The sequence below is a fragment of the Macaca fascicularis genome, chromosome 13 (assembly GCF_037993035.2).
Source record: "Macaca fascicularis isolate 582-1 chromosome 13, T2T-MFA8v1.1".
Taxonomy (NCBI): domain Eukaryota; kingdom Metazoa; phylum Chordata; class Mammalia; order Primates; family Cercopithecidae; genus Macaca; species Macaca fascicularis.
In genome coordinates, this window is record NC_088387.1 from 92,053,059 (window position 1) to 92,077,409 (window position 24,351).

General features: G+C 40.9%; 1 protein-coding gene across 1 annotated transcript in view; it reads left to right on the forward strand.

Annotated features, from left to right (window-relative positions):
• ALK (ALK receptor tyrosine kinase) overlaps positions 1 to 24,351 on the forward strand; it is a 979,633-nt gene that overhangs the window by 2,708 nt on the left and 952,574 nt on the right. The window contains exon 2 of the mRNA XM_065527229.2: positions 23,589 to 23,670. The gene's annotated coding sequence lies outside the window, so the exon portion shown is untranslated. The remainder of the gene's footprint in view (positions 1 to 23,588; positions 23,671 to 24,351) is intronic.

Here is a 24,351-nt window from a genome sequence, read left to right on the forward strand (position 1 = left end):
TGGGGTGAAAGGCTGGGTCTGAGCTGATAGTGGGACACTCATTAGAAATAAAGAGTATACAATTAAAGGTGATTTGAGAAATACGTAAGAGAAATGAAAAAGAAAGGGTGAGAGGTTTGAAGAAAATCTTGTTGGGCTTTCGGTTAGAGTTGTGTTTTACCAGTAAAGTAATTGGAATAAATTGATACTTTATTGAAACTTTATAATACTAAGACTTTCCCACCAAGAGCATGGTGCATTTTTTTTTCCATTTATTCAAATGTTCATTTATGTCTTTCAGTAAAATTTTATGGTGTAGCTGCCTTCCTCTAGGTTTTTTATGTAACATTTTAGGATTGTATTTAGGTATTGTATATTTTCTGGGAATGTTATGGGCTAAACTGTGTTTCTCCCACTGAAATTCATGCATTGAAATCCTAATCCCCAGTACCTCAAAATGTGACTGTATTTGGAGGTAGGAACTTTAAAAGGTGATTAAATTAAAATGAGGTCATTAGGGTGGGCTCTAATCCAGTCTGACTGGTGTCTTTATGAGAAGAGGAGATTAGGCCACATGGAGAAACCAGGGATGCCTGCACACAGAGAAAAGGCCTTCTGAAAATGCATTGAGAAGATACCATCTGCAATGCAAGGAAAAGGGCCTCAGAAGTAGCCAAACTTGCCAACACTTTGATCTTAGACTTCTAGCCTCCAGAATTGTGAAAAAACACATTTCTGTTTAAGCCACCCACTCCGTGGTGTTTTGTGGTGGCAGCCCTAGCAAACTAATGCAGGTGGCTACTGTGAATGGGAACTTCCCATATTGTATATTACATCTCTAACCAGTTATTTGTTTTGTAGGAAACATGATGATTTTGTAGTTTATTTTCCTGGATTTTCTGGATGGAAAAATGTTTTTGTCTGTAAATGATCACAGTTTTGCTGCCTACTTTCTAGTCATTTTGTCTTTTTTTTTTTTTTTTTTTTTTTTTTTTTTTTTTTTTGAGACAAGAGTCTTGCCCTGTTGCCCAGGCTGGAATGCAGTGGTATGATCTCAGCTCACTGCAACCTCCACCTCCTGGGTTCAAGCGATTCTCCTGCCTCAGCCTCCTGAGTAGCTGGGACTACAGGCACATGCCACCATGCCCGGCTAATTTTTGTATTTTTAGTAGAGACGGGGTTTCACCATGTTGGCCAGGATGGTCTCGATCTCCTGACCTCATGATCCACTCGCCTCAGCCTCACAAAATGCTAGGATTACAGGCATGAGCCACCGCACCCGGCCTTTTATTTCTTTTTAAATTCTTGCTCGTGTATCTTTGAGTATATCTGTGAATATTTCTGTCAGACAAATTCATAAAAGTTATTACTAGTTTGTAATGTTCCTTTTTTTAAAGAATGGGCATGCAATTTTATTAAATATTTTTTAGTGTCCATTGAGATGACCATGTTTTTTTCCCCTTTATTCTATTTCTTTATATGTATTACATTAGCCCATCTCCAACATTAAACTAGCTTTGTGTTTCTGGGATTAAAAACTCCTTTGTCATTTGACATATGCTATTACTGACATTCTTTGAATAAAATCAAAAACAGGAGTATACCAATGTACACCAACATACCCTGCTGCTTTATTTGAGTTATTGACTATACTTTCTGTCTGAAATTGTATGCTGTGTCCCCAGTTGATGACTCTATTTAGTAACTACAAACCCTGAGTCAGGCTTTCAGAATGCCCTTCTTTTTATTTATTAGTAGAGATGAGATCTTGCTATGTTGCTGGTGCTGGTCTCGAACTCCTGGGCTCAAGTAATCCCCTCTCTTCTGCCTCCCAAAGTGCTGGGATTACAGGCACGAGCCACTGTTCCTGGCCCGAGTGCCCTTCTAATGGTGCTTCCGTGGACCTCTCCTTTGCTCTGATTTTCTTTCTCCTGCTTTTGGAGCTGCTCCTTTAGAGGTGAGACCACTCTTCAGGTGGGTGAAATCAGCAGTGAGTCTCCCATTGCCTCTCTGAACTTCCCACAGCCTGGTAAATTTTCTCCTTGTTCCTCAAGCCCTGGAACATTTGGGCCTCCACCCACCTGTCTTACTCTCTGCAGAGAGTCTTGCCTCATAATTTAGAGTCAGATTAAGACCGGTGGAAATGAACTGCCTTACATTTTCTGTCTCAGCATATCTTCCTCTATCACGTATTTTCTGCAGGTTTGGATAAAAGGTAGTCTCTCCTGATAATTCTCAATGCCTGATGGACACCTATTCCAGAACACGCTGCATCCTGGAGCCCATTCTGTCCTAAATGGATCCTATATCTCCTCTCAACACAGAGACAAACAACAAACATTCCTTTAGGCCTAGGACCGTCACTTCCCTGTGTCTGTTCATGGACCACAATACCTTGCCTGCTTCAATGGCCGCAAGTGTTTATCATCTCTGTCTTGTCTGGGCTCTACATACAAGTGACCTGCCCTCATATCCAACACTCCAGTTTAGACCCCAGTAACTTCTTACTGGTCGGTTCTAATAACCTTTTAATAACTTCCCTCTATCTTTCCCCTTGCTTTATATTGAGATCTTATTAATTGTTTCCCCTCCATCTTGCTGCCTGGATCATGGATGATGCCAGTACCACAGGGACCAGGATGCCATCTGGGGACAATGGGAGGAACCTGGATCCTGAACATCGTGTGGAGTACAGGTGTCATAAGCCTGAGGCTGGATTTTGTGTGTGTGAGTGAGTGTGTGTTTACTTTAACCTGAGCTTATGAGCGCTCTGGATAATGTAAATAGAATAGCTCCTTTAGGAAGTGTCTTAGTCAGTTTGGGCTGCTATAACAAAAATGCCATATACTGGTGACTTAAATAACAATTTATTTCTCATAATTTTGGAGGCTGGGAAGTCCAAGATCCAGGCACTGGCAGATCTGGCATCAGGTGGGGGCCTGCTTCCTGGCTTATAGACAGTTGCCTTCTTGCTGTATCTTCACATAGCTGATGGAGAGATCATTTTGCTCTTGTGTCTTTTTTTTTTTTTTTTTTTTTTTATTATACTTTAAGTTGTAGGGTACATGTGCATATCGTGCAGGTTTGTTACATATGTATACTTGTGCCATGTTGGTGTGCTGCACCCATCAGCTTGTCATTTACATCAGGTATAACTCCCAATGCAATCCCTCCCCCCTCCCCCCTCCCCATGACAGGCCCCTGTGTGTGATGTTCCCCTTCCTGAGTCCAAGTGATCTCATTGTTCAGTTCCCACCTATGAGTGAGAACATGCGGTGTTTGGTTTTCTGTTCTTGTGATAGATTGCTAAGAATGATGGTTTCCAGCTGCATCCATGTCCCTACATCTTGTGTCTTCTTATAAGGGCACTCATCCCATTTGTGAGGGCTCCACCCTCATGACCTGATTACCTCCCCAAAGCACTACCTGCTAGTATCATCATATTGGGGATTAGGCTTCAAACTATAAATTTTATGGGGAAATGAGCAATCAGTCCATATCAGGGGGAAATAAATATATGTAATTATAATCACAAGTTAAGTAGTTAAGATAAAAAATATCAACACCTTATTCTGTGCGTGGCCCTGCCAATTTACTAAAAGCTATCATAAAGGACACTGATCATAAAACTTAGCCAATCATTTTAGCCTGCACAAATTCTATACAGTATTTGAAATAACCAAACATTAATTCTTCAAACTTTGTTTTGTTTTGTTTTGAGACAGAGTTTTGCTCTGTCACCCAGGCTGGAGTGCAGTGGCACGATCTCCGTTCACTGCAACCTCCGCCTCCTGGGTTCAAGCAGTTCTCTTGCCTCAGCCTCCCAAGTAACTGGTGCTATAGGTACGTGTCACCCCACCCAGCTAATTTTTGGTATTTTTAGAAGAGATGGGGTTTCACCGTGTTAGCCAGGATGCTCTCGATCTCCTGACCTCGTGATCCATCCACCTCGGCCTCCCAAAGTGCTGGGATTACAGGCTTGAGCCACCACGCCCAGCCTCAAACTTTTTCTTCTCTTGGCTCTGGAAGCATAGTACTCACCTATGGAAGACAGAATAATAGTACACCCAAAGATGTGTATACCCTCATCTCCTATGAAGATGTTACCTTACATAGCAAAAGAGACTTTACAGGTGGAATTAAACTAAGGGTCTTGAGATGGGGAGATTATTGTATTTTACCACAATTTAAAAACTAAACTAGGTTTTCTAACATTTGTATGTTATCCAGGTGGGGCCCTGTATAGTCACAAAGATTCTTGTAAAAGAGGGTCAGAGTCAGAGCAAGGGACTAACAAGATGCTCAACATTGCTAATTATTAGGGAAATGCAAATCAAAGCCACAATGAAATATCACCTCATAAGGAAGGCTATTACAGAGGAAAACAGAAAATAACACTTTAAACATAAACGTTTAAGACACCACCAAGTTATGTTGACTAGGGTATGGAGAAATTGAGAGCCTTGTGCACTATTGGTGGGAATGTGAAATGGTACATCTGCTATGAAAAACAGTGCAGCAAAAAGTTAAACATAGAATTACCATATGATCCAGCAATATGACTTTTGGGTATATAGTCAAAAGGATTGAAAGCAAGGTCTTGAAAAGCTATTTGTATACCCATGTTTATAGCAGCATTATTCATAAAAGCCAAAAGGTGAAAGCAACCCAAATGTCCATTGATGGGTGGATGGATAAACAAAATGTGGTATATCCATACAATGGATATGATTCAGTCTTAAAAAGGAAGAAGGTTCTGATACATGTTATAACATGAATGAACCTCGAGAACATTATGCTAAGTGAAATAAGCCAGTCGCAAAAAGAAAAATACTGTATGATTCCACTTATATGAGGTATATAAAGTAGTCAAATTCATAGAAACAGAAAGTACAGTGGTGTTTGCCAGGGGCTGGGTGAAGTGAGTTATTGTTTAATGGGTATAGAGTTTCCGTTTTATAAGATGTTAAAATAAAAACTTCAGCCAAATTAAATTTAAAGGAGTTTAATTGAGCAACGAGTGATTCGCAAATGGAGCAGCCCCCAGAATCAGGGCAGATTCAAAGAGTCTTCAGTGCAGCCACGTGGTGGAAGAAGATTTATAGACTAAAAAAGGGAAATGACCTACAGAAATCAAAAGTGAGGTACAAAACAGCTGGATTGGTTACAGGTTGGTGTTTGCCTTATTTGAGCACAGTTTTAACACTCAGCTGTGTATTCATGGTTGAAGTACGGCCCCTGGGATTGGCCAAGACCCAGCGGTTGTTACAGGTGCATACTCCTAAGTTAGGTTTTCAGTCTTGTCTGCTATTAAACCAGGTGGCAGTTCGTCCACAGGGACTCAAATATAGATGTACAGAGTCCTTCTCAGGCCGTATTTAGTTCACTGTAACAAAGATGAAAAAGTTCTGGAGATCTGTTGCACACAATGTGAATATACTTAATGCGACTGAACCGTACACCTAGAAATGATTCAGATGGTACTTTTTTTTTTTTTTTTTTGGAGATAGGGTCTTGCTCTCTTGCCCAGACTGGAGTGCAGTGGCATGATCAAGCTCACTGTATGTAACCTTGGACTCCTTGACTCAAGTGATCCTCTTCCTTCAGCCTCCCAAGTAGCTGAAACTATAGGCATGCACCACCATGCCTGGTTAATTTTAATTTTAATTTTTTGTAAAATAATAAAACAGTGAGATAAGGTCTCACTAGTTTGCCTAGGCTGGTTTTGAGCTCCTGGCCTTAAATGAGTCTCCCACCTTGGGCTCCCAAAGCGCTGGGATTACAGTCAGGAGTCACCGTGCTGAACAGGGGTGGTACATTTAATGTGTATTTTACCACACTTTAAAAAACTAGCTTTTCTAATGAAAAGGAAGTTAAGAGAGTCAGAGAAGGAGATGTGACCATGGAAGGAGAGAGTACAGTGATTTGGGCCAGGGGTCAAGGAATGGAGGCAGCCCCTAGAAGCTAAAATAGGCAAGGAAACAGTCTCTCCTAGAGCTTCCAGCATGGAGACAGCTCTGCCACTTTAGCCTCTTTTTTAATTTCATAAGATCCATTTTAGACTTTTGACCTCCAGAACTGTAAGATAATAAATTCATGTTGTTTTGGCTGGGCACAGTGGCTCACACCTGTAATCCCAGCACTTTGGGAGGCAGAGGGGGTGGATCACTTGAGATTGGGAGATTGAGACCGGCTTGGCCAACATGGTGAAACCCCATCTCTACTAAAAATACAACAATTAGCCGGGTGTGGTGGTGCACACCTGTAGTCCTAGCTACTTGGGATGCTGAAGCAGGAGAATTGCTCGAACCTGGGAGGCGGAGGTTGCGGTGAGCTGAGACCGTGCCAATGCACTGCCACCTGGGTGACAGAGCGAGACTCCATCTCAAAAAAAAGAAAAAAAAAAAGTTGTGTTGTTTTAAGCCACTGCATTTGTGGTAATTTGTTATGGCGGTGATAGGAAACTAATATATCACCTGTTTTCCTAAAGTCATATTTCATGTTTTCTTGTTTTAATTACTTGGTGCTGCATACAATTCATTTTAATTTTGTTAATACACATAACTGTGTTCTTTCTAATGTACCTTATTTCCAGAAACCCGACTCAAGATAATGTTTAAGTGGTCAGGGAACAGAGCATTAGTTCACCCCGTAGCTCTACCTGCATCAGGTCAAAACTACCAAGAGGATATTCTAATATTTCCCCTACATTATGTTAAAAACAAAAACTGTAGTAAAACACTCACACACTTTTCTAACAATAAACACTTGACGTTTCAAAATCTGAGCCTTGGGATAAGGAGTGATAAATGTCCCCAGTTAGGTGGGGCCACTTAGCAGAATAAAATGGTGGTGAGAAACTCAAGCTTTAGAGTTAGTGTGCCCAAGGTCAGACCCCAGCACTGACAGACACACTGTCTGACCGTGGGGAGAGCTTCACATAATTACCAAAAAATAGTCATAACTTAGGTGATTGTGAGCATTGACTACGCTGACTTTAAGTGCGTAGTCAATGTCCCTGGCACCTATTACATGCTCAATAAAAGCTGCTGCTGTGTTGGTTCTTGTTGTGATTGCCGTGATTCTTGATTATGAAGCTGAGTTCAAGGTAAGCAGCTTTTGCTGTTTTCTGTGTACCATCTACGTGACAGAGTGTTAAGGTCACCTCACAGACTGCCAGGCCGATGCTTGATAGCTCTCTTTTGTGGTTCAACTCCGAATGGAGAGAATACTTGAAATATTGCCAAAAGTCTGACCTGATTTATGTCATGGAAATGAAAAACTAGTCATTCGACTTCTTTCCACACCTATCTACACACAAAAGGTCAGTAGAAAGGTCTCTGGGCTCTAAACGAGAATCCTGTCAATGAGATTACAGTAGTTCCCCCGACCTTCAGTTTCAAGTTCCAAGAATATTAAATGGATAATTCTAGAAATAAACAATTTACAAGGTTTTTCCCCCACACATAACATGGATGTATGATTTATAAGTTTTAAACTGCGTGCTGTTCTGAGTAGTGTGATCTAATCTGGCTCTGTCCTGCCCTGTCCTGCATGGGGCATGAATCAGCCTTTGTCCAAGCTATACACACTACCTGCCCATTACTGTACAGGAAAGCACATGGTGTATATAGGGTTCAGTGCTATCTATGGTTTCAGGCATCCACTGGGGGTCTTGTAATGTATCCCCCATGAATGGGGGGGATTACTGTGCATACACTCCCAGTGACCACCATTACCAATGATAGTCATTTAGGAGGATACACTTTAAACATACACATTTAAGACACCAGCAAGTTACTGGAAGAGAAAAACACAAAAAAAAATTTTAATTTTTTTTTAAATTAAAATTTAAAATTTAAATTTAAAACAAAAACAAAAAACCCACCAAGCACCAAGCAGATTATATGAACTAATATATTATGATGTCCAAAAGACGTTATTAATTGGGAAATGCAAGCTATGTAGAATTCTATACAGGGTCTGATCCAATTTTTGTAAAATAAGATCAAATGTGTTTATATATGTACAGACATCTGAAATATTGCCTTTCTGCACTGTCCTGGTTTTCATAAACATATTTTACAATGGATATGTTTAATATTAGTGATTAGAAAACTGGTAAAGATAAATGTATTGCCACAAACATTTTTAATTTTAGTTTGTCCTCGGCTGTTACAGAGAATTGATACAAAAAAAGATCATGTGAAGAATTTGCATCTTCTGCAGAGCTACCAGTATCAGTCAGCACTAGTAGGTTGTAAGTAGCAGAAATCCAGCTTGAAGGAGCTGAAACATAAAAAGGAAATTTATTGGCCCATATCACTGAAGAACAGGAAGGGTGGTTGGATCTGGCCTTAGGAAACTTATAAGCAGCCAAGACTGGCTGGCTCTGTTGCTACTTGTCTTTCTCTTTGTAGGTTGGTCCCTTGTACTCCATGTTTACGTCCTTGTGGCTTCTTGACTGGAAAGTCTTATCCCTGTAGGCTCAAGTCGACAGAGTCCCAGAGAAGGATTCTGTTTGGCTTGGCTGGATCAGGGACTGATGGCCAAGGTTAGGTGTTTGGGGTCTTCTCATCGGCAGCCCCCATACCTCCCTAGTACCATAGGACTGGAGTTGGAGAAATGGCATTTCCCAAATGAAGCAAGGCTCTACTCAGGGCAGACAGAGCTGTGTTGTTATTATGCAGCTTGCAGGGATACCTTGCAACATCTGTTATAAAAGTTCCTCAGTGATTAACTTGCCCTTGAGCAAAGGCTCTGAGACAGGAACTGTTAGTGTGCTTGGGGAAGATGGGAAGACTTGGGAGCTCTGTTCAACAGAATAGTATCTGTATAGGACAATGTTGAAAGCCCAGGCTGAGAACAGATAGTAGACAGGCGATAAGTGTCAGTCAAAGAAATTTAGCTAGACTAATTCATTTCTTTTAAAGTTTAATTACTTTTTTTTTTTTTTTTTTTTTTTTTAACACAAAGACGTTAAAGTCTTAAGAACCTCAATTTCAAGTTTTCCAAAACCTGGGTTTTCAGGATCAGAAGCTCACTATTGGAAAATTGAATACTGTATGCAAATCTTTATTGAATGTCAATTAAATGAGTCTGTTAAATGTATATTGGTGATAAGACTGAGTGAATTAGGAGTTCTATCAAGATACCTTTACATCCTTACTGTAATTCTGAATTTTAACTGGTACCATCTCAATAAGCTTTGATCTGGGATTTTATCCTACGGAGTTCATAGGAAGCTCTTTGTTTTGATGAAGGTTGTAATCGTATCAGTAAGCGGAGAAGTGGCTCATGGCTAGCATATTTTTTATCTCTGTGGGTGTGTTCTCTGGCTCCAATGGACTTTGGAGAATGAGCAAATGGATGGCTTCTTGGGGAGAGAGAGAAAGAGATACAGAATTTCAAAGATACAAAGATAATAAGTACACGATGGATGGAATCACAGATCAATGTTTGTTTATGTAATTCTAAATAGGCTTCTCCTTCTCCGGCGCCATGGCCGTTGTGTTCCACTGTGTTCCTGGGAAGCCTCGTGTCACCTAACATGTACCAGGAAAAGAGGGTTAACTGTGTCCACTGTAACAGCTCTGTTTCACTAGTAAAGCTTAGGTCAGTTAGAATTCTGCAGAAAGACTTCAAGCAGGGCTGAGTTTTGTCTTTTGTGGACTGGCTATCTGAATTGCAAGATGAACACACCACAAATAACAAATAACAAGCAGTGGCTTTTGGCGATGCTACATGGTAGTGTAGTACACTGGCAGCCGTGTTTAATTTCTATTCTTTTCTTTGCATTTTCTCAGAGCAGTGCTATTGTCATTGTGTTTATTTCCTAGAAAACATTGAGAAATATTAGGGTTTTCTTTCTTTTTTTTTTTTTTTTTTAATCCAGTTTGAGTGACATATCTTGAATATAGAATAGACATATGTGAAGTATTTTGTGTGAACGAGCTGAAAAGGAAGACAAAGGGTAAGAAAGCTTAGGGAAAGGGAAGGAAGTGGTTGGAGAACTTTTTACAGTTTCTGAAGACAAGAGGACCTTTTTTGTAAGCAAAAAAAAAGTATCAAGAAGTATTTAGTTAGCTCTGTTCTTCATGAAGTAATGCTTTATGCTCCCAAATAAATCACAACAGCATCATAACAATAATGATAGTAGTGGTATAGTGTTTATTATGTGCTCCTCAGTATTCTAAATATTTGTTACCCACATTGATTTATGTAATCCTCACAACAACTGTATGGAGTGGATCTATTATTAAGCCCATCTTAGATACAGATGAAAAATCTGAGTAATAGAAGGGTTGAATAATCTGTCTATAACTGAGTACCCCCATTTTTCAAAGAGAAAGGGAATTAGTTATTTTTTAAATTATTATTTTCTTCTTTTTTCTTTCCTCCTTCTCCCCTGTTCCGCACTTCCTACTTATCTGTTTAGAAATGCAGTTATCACCTTTACCTTCCCTTCACTAGACACTCCCTACACAGCAAGCTTGTCTAAGTGTGTGCTTACTTAGAAGCTCCAGAGCTTCTGCCACTAGGAGATTGTCTCAGGAGACAACAGTCTGTTTACATTTACAACCTAAAAGTATGCCCAAGACAGAACTCTCTGTACCCGGACAGTATCTCAGACAATGGCCACTTTACAACCTAACTCTGCCTGCAATAGCACCAGCTTGACTTCTTGGTAGATAGAAGGCACAAATGCCAGTCACACAGAACCCCACCTGCTCGCTTCCTCTCCTGCATGCTGCTCATCCCAAGTCCCCTGCTTTCTGCCCCAAACGCGAAGCAATACCCTTAAAGGCAGGAGCCTATACTTCTTCCCCTAAGCTCACTTTGGAATGAAAAGTCACTTTCTTTATAGCAGACTTTGCTCTTGTTCACTGAATTCGGCAAGCAGCAAGTGACTGAACCTGTGGTTCGGTTACATGTCCATGGCACACAGTAAACAGTGGTGCCTAATATTAACACTCAAACAGGATGGCTCCAGAGCCCATCCTCTTGACTACTGCTCTATACTACTTGATTGACAATTTTTCCTTTTCTACAGAACTTTATGTTCTAGAAATACTTAACATTCCCATGATCTCACATGGATGTATAGACAGTAGGGGGACTTTTGCTGAATCTCAGAGACTGCAGATCTCACAGAGCAAGTACATGGAAAGGATGAAATATAAACTCAAATATTCTCAAATGGAGACATGATCATTCTCCTAGTCCACAGTTATCTCCCTAAAGGGCAGCAAAACTCTAAGCCAGCAATTCCACTTCTTGAAACTTAGTGTATGAAACATTTATACCAGGGTACAAAAATATATACAAAGGAAAGTTCATTAAAGTCCTCTTTGTAATGCCAAAAAAGCTGGTAATGATCTAAATGTCTATCAGTAAGTAAATGATTCAATAATTATAATACAGATATACTATGATATTTTGTGTTGTAAGATGTGTTTATATGTGCTAACATAGAATGGTGTTTGTGTAATATTTTTAAAGAGAAAAGAGCAAGTTAAAAGGAGAATTAAAGCCATTATTTAAAAAATCTTGGTTATAGGTCGGACAAGGTGGCTCACACCTGTAATCTCAGCACTTTGGGAGATTGAGGTGTGTGGATCGCTTGAGCCCAGGAGTTCAAGACCAGCCTGAGCAACATGGTAAAACCCCATCTCTGCAAAAAATACACAAATTAGCCGGGCATGGTGGTGTGTACCTGTGGTCCCAGCTGTTGGGAAGGCTGAGGTGGGAGGAACGTTTGAACCCAGAAGTTGAGCCATGATCATGTCACTGCACTCTGTGGGTGACAGAACAAGACCTTGTCTCAAAAATTAAATTAAATTAAATTAAAAAATAAATAAAAATCTTGGTTATATGAGGAGAAAAAACACACTTGTGTTTTTATTCTTTCAATAATTGTTATTAGAGCACTTCCTATGTACCAAGCACTGCTTTAGAAACTGGGGGTGCCATGCTAAGACCAAGTCCTTGCCCCTCATGGGTGGTGGACTGTGGTGAGAGAGAAACTGAAAAAGTAAATAACTGAATACTTGCAGATGATTGCAGATGCCTTGAAGAAAAATAGGCAGTGGAGTTGGGGTAGGGTGGCTGTTTGAGATTGCGTGGGAAGGAATATTTGAGAAGGGACAGTATGTGCACATGGTAGAAAAGAGCATCCCAGACAGAGGGGATGGGAAATTGGAGGTCCCTGAGTGGAAGGAGCTCACATGGCTTGGGAAGGCTTGTGGGGCATAGGCAATGAAAGGAAGGAGATTGAAAGTGGGGCAGATGCCAGATTTTGTAGGACTAAGGGGGTCGAGTTCTATTCCAAGTGTAATAGAAAGACAATGCCCATAGGCCAAAGCTCATTTTCATTTTGTGTTTTAAAACAGCCCCTCTGGTTCTCCTAGAAGCATGGAGATCAGTCCAGAAGTGGAGGCAGAGATCTAGGTGAGAGTAGATGGGGCTTACACCAGGGCCGCGGTGTAAGGGCATGGGGAGAAATGATGACATATGAGGTATATAACATGTTCCAATAGACAGGACTTATGCATCGGACGTGGGATGTGAGGGAAAGAAAGGGATCAGAGCTGACCCTTAGGTTTTAGCCTGAGTAATGAAATGAATATTGGAGCCCTTTAGTGAGAGGGAAGCACAGGGGCCTCAAGGAATGGCTTTGGCAAGTGGGCGTAGGGTGAGGAGAGTCAGGAGTCCTATTTTGGACTTGTTGAATTTGAGCTGTGTGTTTGGAATAGGAGGAGAGGTTTCCTGGAGGTGATTGTGTATTCCTATGTATGTGTTAGCTCTCTGGAGTTGACTGGAATGGGAGACAGGTCAAGTGAAACTTACCCTTTTCCTCCGTAAGCTTCAGGTTCTTCTAAAAAACATTATTTTTTTTACGATAAACATCTGTTTCTTTTATAATTTTTAAAGTTCAAAAGAAAAAATTTGTATATGGGTTTGTGTAAAATAGGAAGTTTTGGAAAGAAACATACTGTGAGCAATGAGCACCCTTAAGCAGTTTATACACTTATGTATCAATTGGCTTTTTATTTTGTTAAAAAATATATATTTTTTGAGATGGAGTCTTGCTCTGTCACCCAGATTGGAGTGCTCACTGCGACCTCCACTCCCCCCGCACCCCCGCCGCCCAGGTTCCAGGAATTCTCATGCCTCAGGCTGTGGAGTAGCTGAGACTACAGGCGTCAGCACCACGCCCAACTAATTTTTTTGTATTTTTAGTAGAGCCAGGGTTTCACCATGTTCACCAGGCTGGTCTCGAACTCCTGACCTCAAGTGATCCTCCTACCTTGGCCTCCCAAAGTACTGGGATTACGGGCATGAGCTGCTGTGCCCAGCCTGATTGACTTTTTAAAAAGCCTGTAAACCCTTTGTAGTTTTCAAAAAGAAGTCAATAAAGTAAGGGCAGGTTATAATCTCTGCACCATCTCTGTTTTCAAGCAGGAACCCAAGGACACTGGTCTCCTTCCTGTACCCCCAGTTCTTGGTAGCCTTCCTCCCTTGTCTGTTTTGTTTCTCCCCTTCTGTGCCTGGTACGTCACCATACCCTGGGATTAATCACTGCACTGTCCATAAGAAAGATTCATTCCCATTTATTGGTTAATAGGGTCAAAGGAAATCCTTTCTCTTTGGCAGTAGAGACCACATCCTCAAATTTGAAATCTTAACAAATTAAGTTTGTGGCAACACAGAACCGAAAGGACTTGGAAATAATGTAGCCCATCTCTCTCACTTTACAGATGAGGAACCCATGGCTTTGTGAGGAGTGATTAATCGTTGCAATCCCGGGTGTGATGCTAGGGTGACAGTGAAGTCTAAAGGAGCAGGTTGCCCTTTGTGACTTGTCAGATGCCCGTCTCTCTCTCTCTCTCAGTCAGCTCAGGCGCCTCAAGAAGCAGATGCCAAGATGGGATTAGATGTACCAAAGACGAAATGGAGGAAGCCCCTGGGAAGGAAAGAGGGACGTGAACTGCAGTAGGCCAAAGAGCCAACCGCCCGCGATGTAGATCTGACACCTGTGGAAGGAGAGAGGGAGGGAAGGAGGACTGGGTAGGAAGAGCTTCGGACAATGGGGCAACCCCAGAAGAAGGCAGCCTGTGAGCAGAATCCCACATCAGGCAGAAATCGCACCCAGTGCATGCTCAGGCATGGGGTGTGAGTGCCAGGGACAGTGTGGCTCTGTGGCAGGTTTGTGCGGGAAGCTGTGCTCCCTGCAGCTGGTTCTTTTGGAGGGAGGTCTGAGGCCACCACACTCCCTCTCTACTTCCTGTACCCATCTTCTCACTGCTGCATCCTCCACTGTGGGCCTGTTCCTATCATCCCCTTTCTATAGGTGCCTGATGCTGTGACCATGTTACACTCCTGGCCACTCTGCAGAGCTGCCCACTGACCTGTGTTTTGCACCCATTCTTTGCATGGCTCCTGGAGAACTTCTGCTCAGCTTTCAGGGCTTTTGTTTGTTCTTTCTTTTTTAAAAATAAATTTTTAAAAATTTGAGATGGGGGTCTCACTTTGTTGCACGGGCTGGTCTCCAACTCCTAGGCTTAAGTGATCCTCCTGCCTCGGCCTCCCAAAGTGCTGAGATTCAAGGAGTGATCCACTGTGCCTGGCCCAGACTTTTGTTCTTGATATAACTAGTCAAATTTAGAATTTCACATTTTTTGTTTTTATATATAATGGTATTTTTCTCACTACTGAAACCATCCAATATATTCATGGCACTTGCCTTCAGGGCATGTTCAAAGCTGTGTGCTTGTTCTAAAAATGTTCAGCCGAATCAAATGTACCCACCATCCATATATATGCCCATCCGTCCATCTGTCTCTATTTCACTCTGTTTCTACCTTTCTGTTTCTTCAAGCCTACTGTTGGCTCAATGTCTTACCCTTGTATGTAGTGTTGGAACACAAACTCCTATGTCTGGGGACACATTCTTTTCCACATTTTCACTATTGTCACAAATATGACTCTAGAATTTTTAAAGCCTAATGTCTGTGTTGAGAGTATGGGCAAACAGGCAGAGTCTCATACTCTGTTGATGATGATATAAATTGGTACAATATTTGTGGAGGGCAATGGGCAAAATCTATTACATTTTAAAATAGGCAAAAACTGGTCTCACATTTTCTACTTCTAGGAAATGAGACTAGAAATACATTAACACAAATAAATAGTTGTTTTCAGCAACATTTTTAATGTTGAAAGAAAAATACATATATATTTCCACCGTTATAAGAAATGATAAATCGTGACACAGCCATTCAGTAGAATACTGTGTAGCCATTGATAGCAATAAAATACTGATAGAGAAAAAATGCCCAAAATATATTGGATAAGAAAAGTATGTTGCAGGACTATGTTTAGTATAATTCCACTTTTGGTTTTAAAAATGTAAATTATATATAAAGGTAGATAGATAATTTAGGTTATGCAAAAAATCAGAGTAGGCCAGGCGCGGTCGCTCACACCTGTAGTCCCAGCACTTTGGAAGGCCAAAGCGGGCAGATTGCTAGAGCCCAGGAGTTCAAGGCCAGCTTGGGCAACATGAGAAAATCCCATCTATACAAAAACAAAACAAACAAAACAAAAATTAACTGGGCATGGTGGCATGAGCCTGTAGTCCCAGCTACTTGGGAGGCTGAGGTGGGAGGATCGCTTGAGCTCGGGAGGTCAAAGGTGCAATGAGCTGTAATCGTGATACTGCACTCTAGCATGGGCCACAGAGCAAGACCCTGTCAAAAAATCCTCCCCAAAACAGAATCAGAGTAAAATATATCAAACCATTAATAGTATTTCTCTAGAGGTGGTGTGTGTATGGGTGAGGGGTATGGGAAGAGGGTGAAGGGAATGAGTATGGTCTGGGTATCTTACAAGAAACTTTTTATATTATACACTTCTTTAATGCTTATTTTTCAACAAATATATATGTAATATTTTTTAAAAATTAAATTCATCTTGAAAAATTATGGGACAAAATCACGACCAGTTTATGAACATTGATATAGTCAAGATAGAGAACATTTTTCCACAACCACAAGGATGACTCATGTTGACATAGCCACGCCCACTTCCCTCTCACCCTATTCCCGCTTTAATTCCTGGTAACTACTGATCTGGTCTCCATTTCAAAAATGTTATATAAGTGGAACCACACAGTATGTAACCCTTTGGGGATTCGCTTTTCTGTCCACTCACCATAATTCTCTGGCTATTCCTCCAGGCTGTTCATGTATCATCAGTTCATTCCTTTTTGTCTCCCTCCCTCCCTTCCTTCCTTCCTTCCTTCCTTCCTTCCTTCCTTCCTTCCTCCTTCCTCCCTCCCTCCCTTCCTCCCTCCCTTCCTCCCTCCCTCCCTTCCTCCCTCCCTCCCTTCCTCCCTCCCTTTCTTTTTTTCTTTTTTTTTTGAGAGGGTCTCGCTCTGTCGCCCAGGCTGGAGTGCAGTGGTGCCATCTTGACTCACTGCAACCTCTGCCTCCTGGGTTCAAAAGATTCTCCTATTTCAGCCTCCCAAGTAGCTGGGATTACAGGCGTGGGCCACCGTGTTCATTCCTTTTGGTTGATGAATAGTATTTCATGGTAGGGATGTATCACAGTACATGCAATCATTTGTCATTGATGGCCATCTGTGTTGTTTCCAGTTTTTGTCTCTTATGAATAAAACTGCTTTAAGTACTCATGTACGGGTTTTTTGTGAACATGTTTTGCTACCCCTGTGGGATGTATGCCCACCTATGCAATTGCTGGGTCATACGGTAGCTGTGTGTGTGGTCTTCTAATCCGCAAACCTGGTAAGACTCTCCATTAATTTAGATCTTCTTTCTTTCTTTCATCAGTATTTTGTAGTTCCAGCATACTAGTCTTATGTTTTGTTAAATTTGCACTCCTTAAGCATTTTATTTTTTGAATGATTGTAAATAGTATTTTTTTTTTTTTTTTGAGATGGAGTCTCACTCTGTCACCCTGGCTAGAGTGCAGTGGCATGATCTCAGGTCACCACAACCTCCGCCTCCTGGGTTCAAGCGATTCTTCTGCCTCAGCCTCCCGAGTATCTGGGATTACAGCACCCACCACCACGCCTGACTAATTTTTTGTATTTTTAGTAGAGATGGGGTTTCACTATGTTGGCCAGGTTGGTCTCGCACTCCTGACCTCAGGTGATCCACCTGCCTCAGCTTCCCAAAATGCTGGGATTACAGGTGTGAGCCACTGCACCTGGCCAGTGTTCTATTTTTAAATTTCAGTTTTTCACGTTTATTGCTAGTATGTAGATGTATTAACAATGACTGTATTGATTTTTGAACATGGAACTAGCTTTGCATCCCTGGAATAAACCTCACTTGTTCATGGCATGTAATTCTCTTTTTATATTGCTGAGTTGTTTTTGCTAATATTTTGGTAATGTTATGTGCATCTATATTCACGAGGGATATTGGTCTGCTGTTTTCTGTTTTTGTACTGTCATTGTTTGGTTTTGGTATCAGGGTATACTAGCTTCATAATATTATTCGGGAAGTATTCCCTCATCTTCAATTTCTGGAAAAGATTGAATAGAATTGGTGCTAATTTTTTAAACTTTTCATAGAATTCTCCAGTGAAGCCATCTGGGCCTGGAGATTTCTGTTTTGGGAGTTTTAAATTTTTACTTAGTAGTTGTAGGGCTATTCACATCATACATTCCATATTGGGTGAGTTGGGGTAGTTTGCATTTTTTTTTGAAGAATTGATCCTTTTCATTTCAGTTGCCAAAGTTATGGATGTAAAATTGCTTATCGTATTCTCTTATCATTTTGACATATGCATGGTCTATAGTGATACTGCCTCTTTCACTCTTGATATTTGTATCTTTTCTGTTTTCTTTGTCAGTCTTGCTAGAGACTCGTCCATTTTACTGATCTTTTCAAATAACCAGCTTTCTCTTTTATTGTTTTTTCCTATTGTTTTTTGTTTTCAATTTACTGAATTCTGCTCTTTATTATGGTATTACTTCTACTTGTTTTGGTGTTTGTTTTTCTATCTTCTTTCTCAGTGTTCTTAGGTGTGTAGCTAGATTATTGATTTCAGGCTTTTTCTCTTTTCTATTAGAAGTATTTAGTGCTAAAAAATGTCTCTTCAGTGGTGTTCTAGTGGTGTCCCACAAATTTTGGTATGTTGTATTTTAACTTTTGTTCAGTTCAGTGTATTTTTACAATTTCCCTTGAAACTTTCTCTTGGCCCAGGAGATATTTGAAAGTGTGTTGTTTAGTTTCCAAGTGTTTAGAGATTTTCTGTTTTTCTACTATTGATTTTTAGTTTGATCCCATTGTGATCAGAGAATATACTCTGTATGACTTCAATTGTTTTAAATTTATTAAGTTTTTATTTTTTAAATGACACAGAATATAGTTTTTCTTGGTATGTTCCATTGGCACTTGAAAGGAATGTGTATTCTGCTGTTATTGGATGAAGTGCTCTCTAAATGTCAGTTAGATCTTAGTATTGATGGTATTGAGTGCTATATCTGTCCTGATTTTTCTGTCTTGTTTCTCTCTGTTATACACTTTTGAGAGAGGTTTAAGTCTCCAACCATAATTGTAGATTTGTCAATTTTTCTTTTTAATTCTATTAGTTTTTGCTTCACATATTTTAGCTCTGTTTGGTGCATAAACAGGATTGCTGTGTCTTCTTGGCTGGACTTACTCTTTTATCATTATGTAATGCTCCTCTCTGTCCCTGGTAACTTTTTTTTTGCTTTGAAGTCTACTTTATCTAATGGTAGTATAGCTACTCTTGTATTCTTTTGATTAATGTTTTCATGGTATATTGCTTTCCATTCTTTTACTTTTAAAATCTATATTGTTATATTTGAATTAAATGTCTAGTAGACAACATAGACTTGAATATGTGTTTTAATCCCTCTGCCAACCTCTCTTAGTTTATTAAGACAATTTGAATTTAGTGTAATTATTGCTATGTTAGGACTTAAATATGCTGTTATTTTCCCCCATATTTGTTTTCTGTGATTTTTATTTTTTAGTTTTTATTTTTTTTCCCATTCCTGTGGGTTACTTGAAAAAATTTAAAAATAATTTGTTTCCTCTAAGTACTTTTGGTTTGATTTTGATTTTTTTGTTTTAAGACAGAGTCTCGCTGTGTTGTCTAAATATAGTCTCAAACTCCTGGGCTCAAGCAGTCCTCCCACCTCAGCCCTTTTAAGTAGCTGGGATTACAAGTGCATGCCACTGTGCTTGGCCCTCAGTTATACTTTTTTGAATGCATGTCTTTGTTAGCTTTTTAAGTTGTTTCTCTAGGTATTTCATTATATGTACATAACTTATTACTGTCCATTGCCAACATTTTACCAGTTCAGATGAAGTGTAGAAACCTTAGTTCTTTTTGCTATCTCCATTTGTAATTGTCTTACATATTTCCTCTTTACAGAGAATAGCATCAGAGAGTGTATAATTTTTTGCTTCAGTGATCAACTAATTTTAAAAACTCAAGAGCAGGAAATATTGTACTTATCCATTTTTTTTGCTTATGTTCTCTTTCTTTCTTCCTATTGTTCCGATATTCTTTTTAAAAACCATTTTATTTTTCTTTTTAGAGAATGTTCTTAGCTATTCTTCCAGTGTAGGTCAGCTAGCAACAACTTTGTTTGGTTTGTTTTCTTTCATTGAGAATGTCTTTATTCCCCCTTCATTCCTAAAGGATATTTTCTCTAAATATAGAATTCTGGGTTGACAAGTCTTTTTTCAACACTTGAAAAATGTTGTGCCACTTTCCTTTTGAACTCTATGGCCTCTTTTGTGAAATCTGTTGTCATTCAGATTGTTTTCCCCTTACACGTAAGATGTCCTTTTTTATTAGAATTCTTTTTTTTTTGTCTTTAGTTTTCAGAAGTTTGACTGTGACATGACTTAGTATAGATTTCTTTGGGTTGTATTGTTTGGAGTTTTCTTGGCTTCTTGAATCTGTAGATTTGCATCTTTTGCCAATTTGGGGAAGTTTTCAGTTATTATATCTTGGAGGACTTTTTCATCCTGGCCCTTATTTTCCCCTTTTTCCAGAATTCTGATGACACCAGTGTTAGGTTTTTTGTTTTAGTCCCACAGATCCCTAAGGCTCTGTTCTTTTTTGTTTGTTTGTTTTGTTTTCAGTTTGTATTATTTTCTGCTCAGATTGAGTAATTTCTGTCTTCAAGTTCACTGGGGTTTTACACTGACTTCTGCTATAAGCTCATCCATTAAATTTTATAAAAATTTCAGTTATTATGATTCCCAGTTCTAAAATTTTCATTGTTTCCTCTTTATGTCTTCTGTTTCTTTACTGTGTGTTTTTATTTGTTTCAAGCATGTTTGTAATTGCTCACTGAAGGATTTTTATGATGGCCACTTTAAACATTTTGTCAGTAATCATCTTTGTCATCTTGGTGTGGCATCTTATTATTTTGAGACAGGTTCTCACTCTGTCACCCAGGCTGGAGCATAGTGGCATGATCATGGCTCATTGCAGCCTCAACCTCCCAAGCTCAAGTGATTCTCCCAACTCAGTATCCCCAGTAACTGGGACCGCACGCACATATTACTATACCCAGCTAATTTAATTTTTTTGTAGAGACGGGGGGTCTCTACAAAATTGCATATGTTACCCAGGCTAGTCTTGAATTCCTGAGATCCAGTGATCCTCCCACCTTGGCCTCCCAAAGTGCTAGAATTGCAGGGGTGAGCCACAGCACCTAGTGGTGGTGGTATCTATTGATTGTCTTTTTATTCGGTTTTAGATCTTCCTGGCTCTTGGTATGATGAATATTTTTCTATTAGAATTTGTATATTTGGGGTTTTATGTTATAGGATTTTTAATCTTGTTCAAACCTATGTTAGTTGGCTCTAGCAGGTGTTGAATAAAATCTAGTGTGAGCTCATTGGGGGTAAGGGAAAGTACTGCCCATTTTGCCAGGAGTGGGGACAGAAGTCCAGATTCTCTACTTTGCCTCCGTTGACACTTATGAGGCAGTGCTCCTCCGTGCTGCTGGGTGGAGGTGGGTGTTCTCGATTCCCTCTGGGCTTACACACCCTGGCTGGGAGGAACACTGCTCCCTACATGGCTTCACTGACACCATGGGAAGAGGTGGCTTGATTTTTACTAGGCAGTGGTATAGGTCTTAACTCTCCACTAGGCCTCCTCCAAGCCCCTAGCCCCTCCCTAGTGGGGAGAGGGAGGGTTGTCTCATTACCACAGGATGGGGGCAGAAGTTGAGGCTCCCCACATGGTCTCCACTGTCACCACATGGCTGGATGGTGGGAGGTAGGAGGGGTCGCTGCCAGCTGGTAGAGATGAAACCTCTGGCTCCACACTTGGCCTTCTCTGACACCACCCTGGCAGGGGGCTTGGGGCACCTTGCTACAGCCTGGTGAGGGTGGAGGTTGAGGTTCCCCACTGGCCTTTGCTGGTGAGGGGGGGTATGGGGCCACCGTTGCTGTTGTTGTTTCCTGTAGCATTTGGCTGGAGTCGAGTGGCTGTTGTCTAAAGGTTTTCTCTTTTGCTAGGCTGCCCTTTTCCTGGTCTTTTGCTAAAGAAAGCAGACTTCTGTTGGGGATGTTTTTGTGTGTGCCTTTTGCCATTTCTGAGTTGCCAGCTCCTTTAGCTCCAAGACAAAAAGAAAACTCCAGGGACTCACCATTGTATCATTCCCTGTGACCCAAGGCCCCTAGCCTGTCTGCCTCCTTCCCTCCATCTTCAGATTCTCCTGTTTGTTTTATATATAATGTCCAGGGCTTTTACTTGTATTTAGAGGGACAAATAGGGAAAAGTATGCCTCTTCCTGGAAGCAGAAGTCCTTGGGTAACACTGAGAAAAGGGCAAACTGTAAGAATAGAATCTAATGTCAGCTCAGCCCTCTGTTTACTCAAGAAGCCCTGCAGGGCCCACAGCAGGGATTGCACCAGAGGAGGTGAGGAGGGGGAGCAGGTGGGGCTCCTGTCACAGGCTGGGTTTTTCTGGAAGCAGACTCAGAGATGGAGTTAGCATGTAGGACCTCCATTACGGAGTGCTTTTGGTATCAAACCTATGGAAGGGAATGCAAGAGGAAAGGAGAGGAAGGGGAAGGGGAGAAAGAAGGGGAAGGCAGGGAAGCAGGATTGTGTAGATGGAGATGCCAAGGCTCCATGGAAGCCACCGCTAACCTACCAGGGCAAGCTGAAGATAGGATGAGCTTCCATAGCTGTCCTAACTTGGGAAGAGAAGGTCAGGCCTTTGTACACCTGTATTGCCAAAGCGTGTGTGTTACCCCGAAAAGGGATGTGACCCTTGGCAAGACAGCCTTCTTTACTGAGGTCATCCCCAGGGGTGGTGATGGCGGAGGCTGGCCTTGCAGCAGCCAGGGGATAAGTCCTTCATTCTGAAGGGTGCTTGTGACATGCCGCGGACCTGCCACGCTTACCTTTCTTCAGCTAGTGACAGAGAGCTCTGATCACAATGCTTCTCTGTGGCCAGACCTGGGGACTGACGGTTCCCTGTTGATCGTCTATGTCCTTGATGCTGTTCTTGAGGAAGGGGTAAGCCCTGGACATGGAATGCTTTCCCTGGTTATACTGGCTGGACCCCAGCAATGAGTACAGAGTTCTTACCCTGTTCCCTTCCATCGTGTCTGACTCCAGCCACCTTGGCTTCAATTTAATCTCCTCTTTTTTCAAGACAGAGCTGCCACCTTTAAAGACATTATTGTTAACAGTACTAATAATATGACTATACTTGATTGAGTATCACTATGTCTCAATCGATTTACGTATTTTATTTTATTGAGTGCTCATAACCACTCTATGTGGTAGGAATCATTATTGCTCATTTTGCATATGAGAAAATGGAGGCTCAGAGAGGTTAAATCACTTGCCCAAAGCCTATAAGTTACTAAGAAGCGGGGTCAGAACCAAACTCTTGTGCTTTTCCCACCCTCTAGTGCCGTCTGTATCCTGTTCAGCAGGGTCTCAGCTGGCTTAACAGAGCCATTATCATGTAGCAATACAGCACATTCACTTTGTCCGCTGTGCAAAATGAGACTGCCACATGCAACTTGGGTTTTAAAAAAGAATTTGGAAGAAAATATTTCAAAATATTTACTTTGGTTACCTCTAGACTAGTTAGGGTTACAGAAAATTTTGAAAAAACTTTAGCATTTTCTAACAATTTTACAAGAACATGTATTACATATATAAGTAGGAAAAAAAAACCCTTTTAAAAAGGAAAGTAAATAGTGAGACAACAAAATTTGTTCAGAAATGAAGCCAGCTGTCAGTGGGCATGGTGTGAAAGAAAAGCAACAGAGCCTGAGAATAGACATGATTTGTGGACTCTGCCCTCATTTGTTGAAATGATTGCATTTATATACTAGATGTCTCTGAAATGCAGATTCTAAATCCATTTTGTCTAAGTCAGAGTCTATTTTGGATAGACTAGGGAAAGTGCTTATATAAATAAATATTGTAGTAATTCCCTCCTAAAGTTATAATCATACATCTATTTGTACCTTATAGTTTACAAAGCATTGAACGTATACTCTCTAGTTTGATCCTCCCAACAATAATGTGTAAGGCGTTGCTTTCTTCTTTCTACAGGTATAAACTCAGCCTGAGATTCCAGAATATTCTGTGTATTGACCACCACAGCAAGAAGAAAAACTCCATGTAGGACTGAAATGTAAGTCTTATGATTGCTCAACTTGGTCTTCTCTCTACCATAACGCCTTTGAATTGAGTTATCTCACAAATAATAATCTCCATGTCTACTTGAAGTAGATTTGTTTATAGGGCATTGCTTTCATTCATTCTGAAGCTGCTGAGCACTAGTGTAAGCCAGGCTTTCTCCCTTGCCTGGGGATGCAGCAGTGAACAAAGCAGACTCGATCCTCCTCTCTTGAGTTTTAGTCTGTAGGCCAGAAGTTGGAGGGTAGGAGAGGAAACTAGAGGAGCAGCGTCATTTCCAATGGAGGTTGAGAATGATGAAGATGAAAAGCATAATGCTGGGGGAGAGAAAGACTTGTTGGTGTGTGGGTGTGGGGCCACTTCAGGAAGGGTCTTCAGGGGGCCTTTCTGAAGAGCTGGCACTGACGCAGTACCTGAAGGAGGAAGCCAGTAACCATTGAGGGGTCAGAGCCTTCGGGTAAGAGGGAACCATAACAGAAGACAGCCCGAGGCTGTGGGAATGGACTTGGCTTATTTGAGGAAGCAAAGGAAGGTTTGCATAACTAGAGTGGGGGCCCTTAGAGGGTAGTGGACCCTGGCTAGGAATGTGGCCTGTGACTTACTTCCTACAGTAAGAAGTCCTCTTCTCCAGGACCCTTTCTGTGAGCCACAGCCAGTGTGGTCTGGTGGGTTCCAG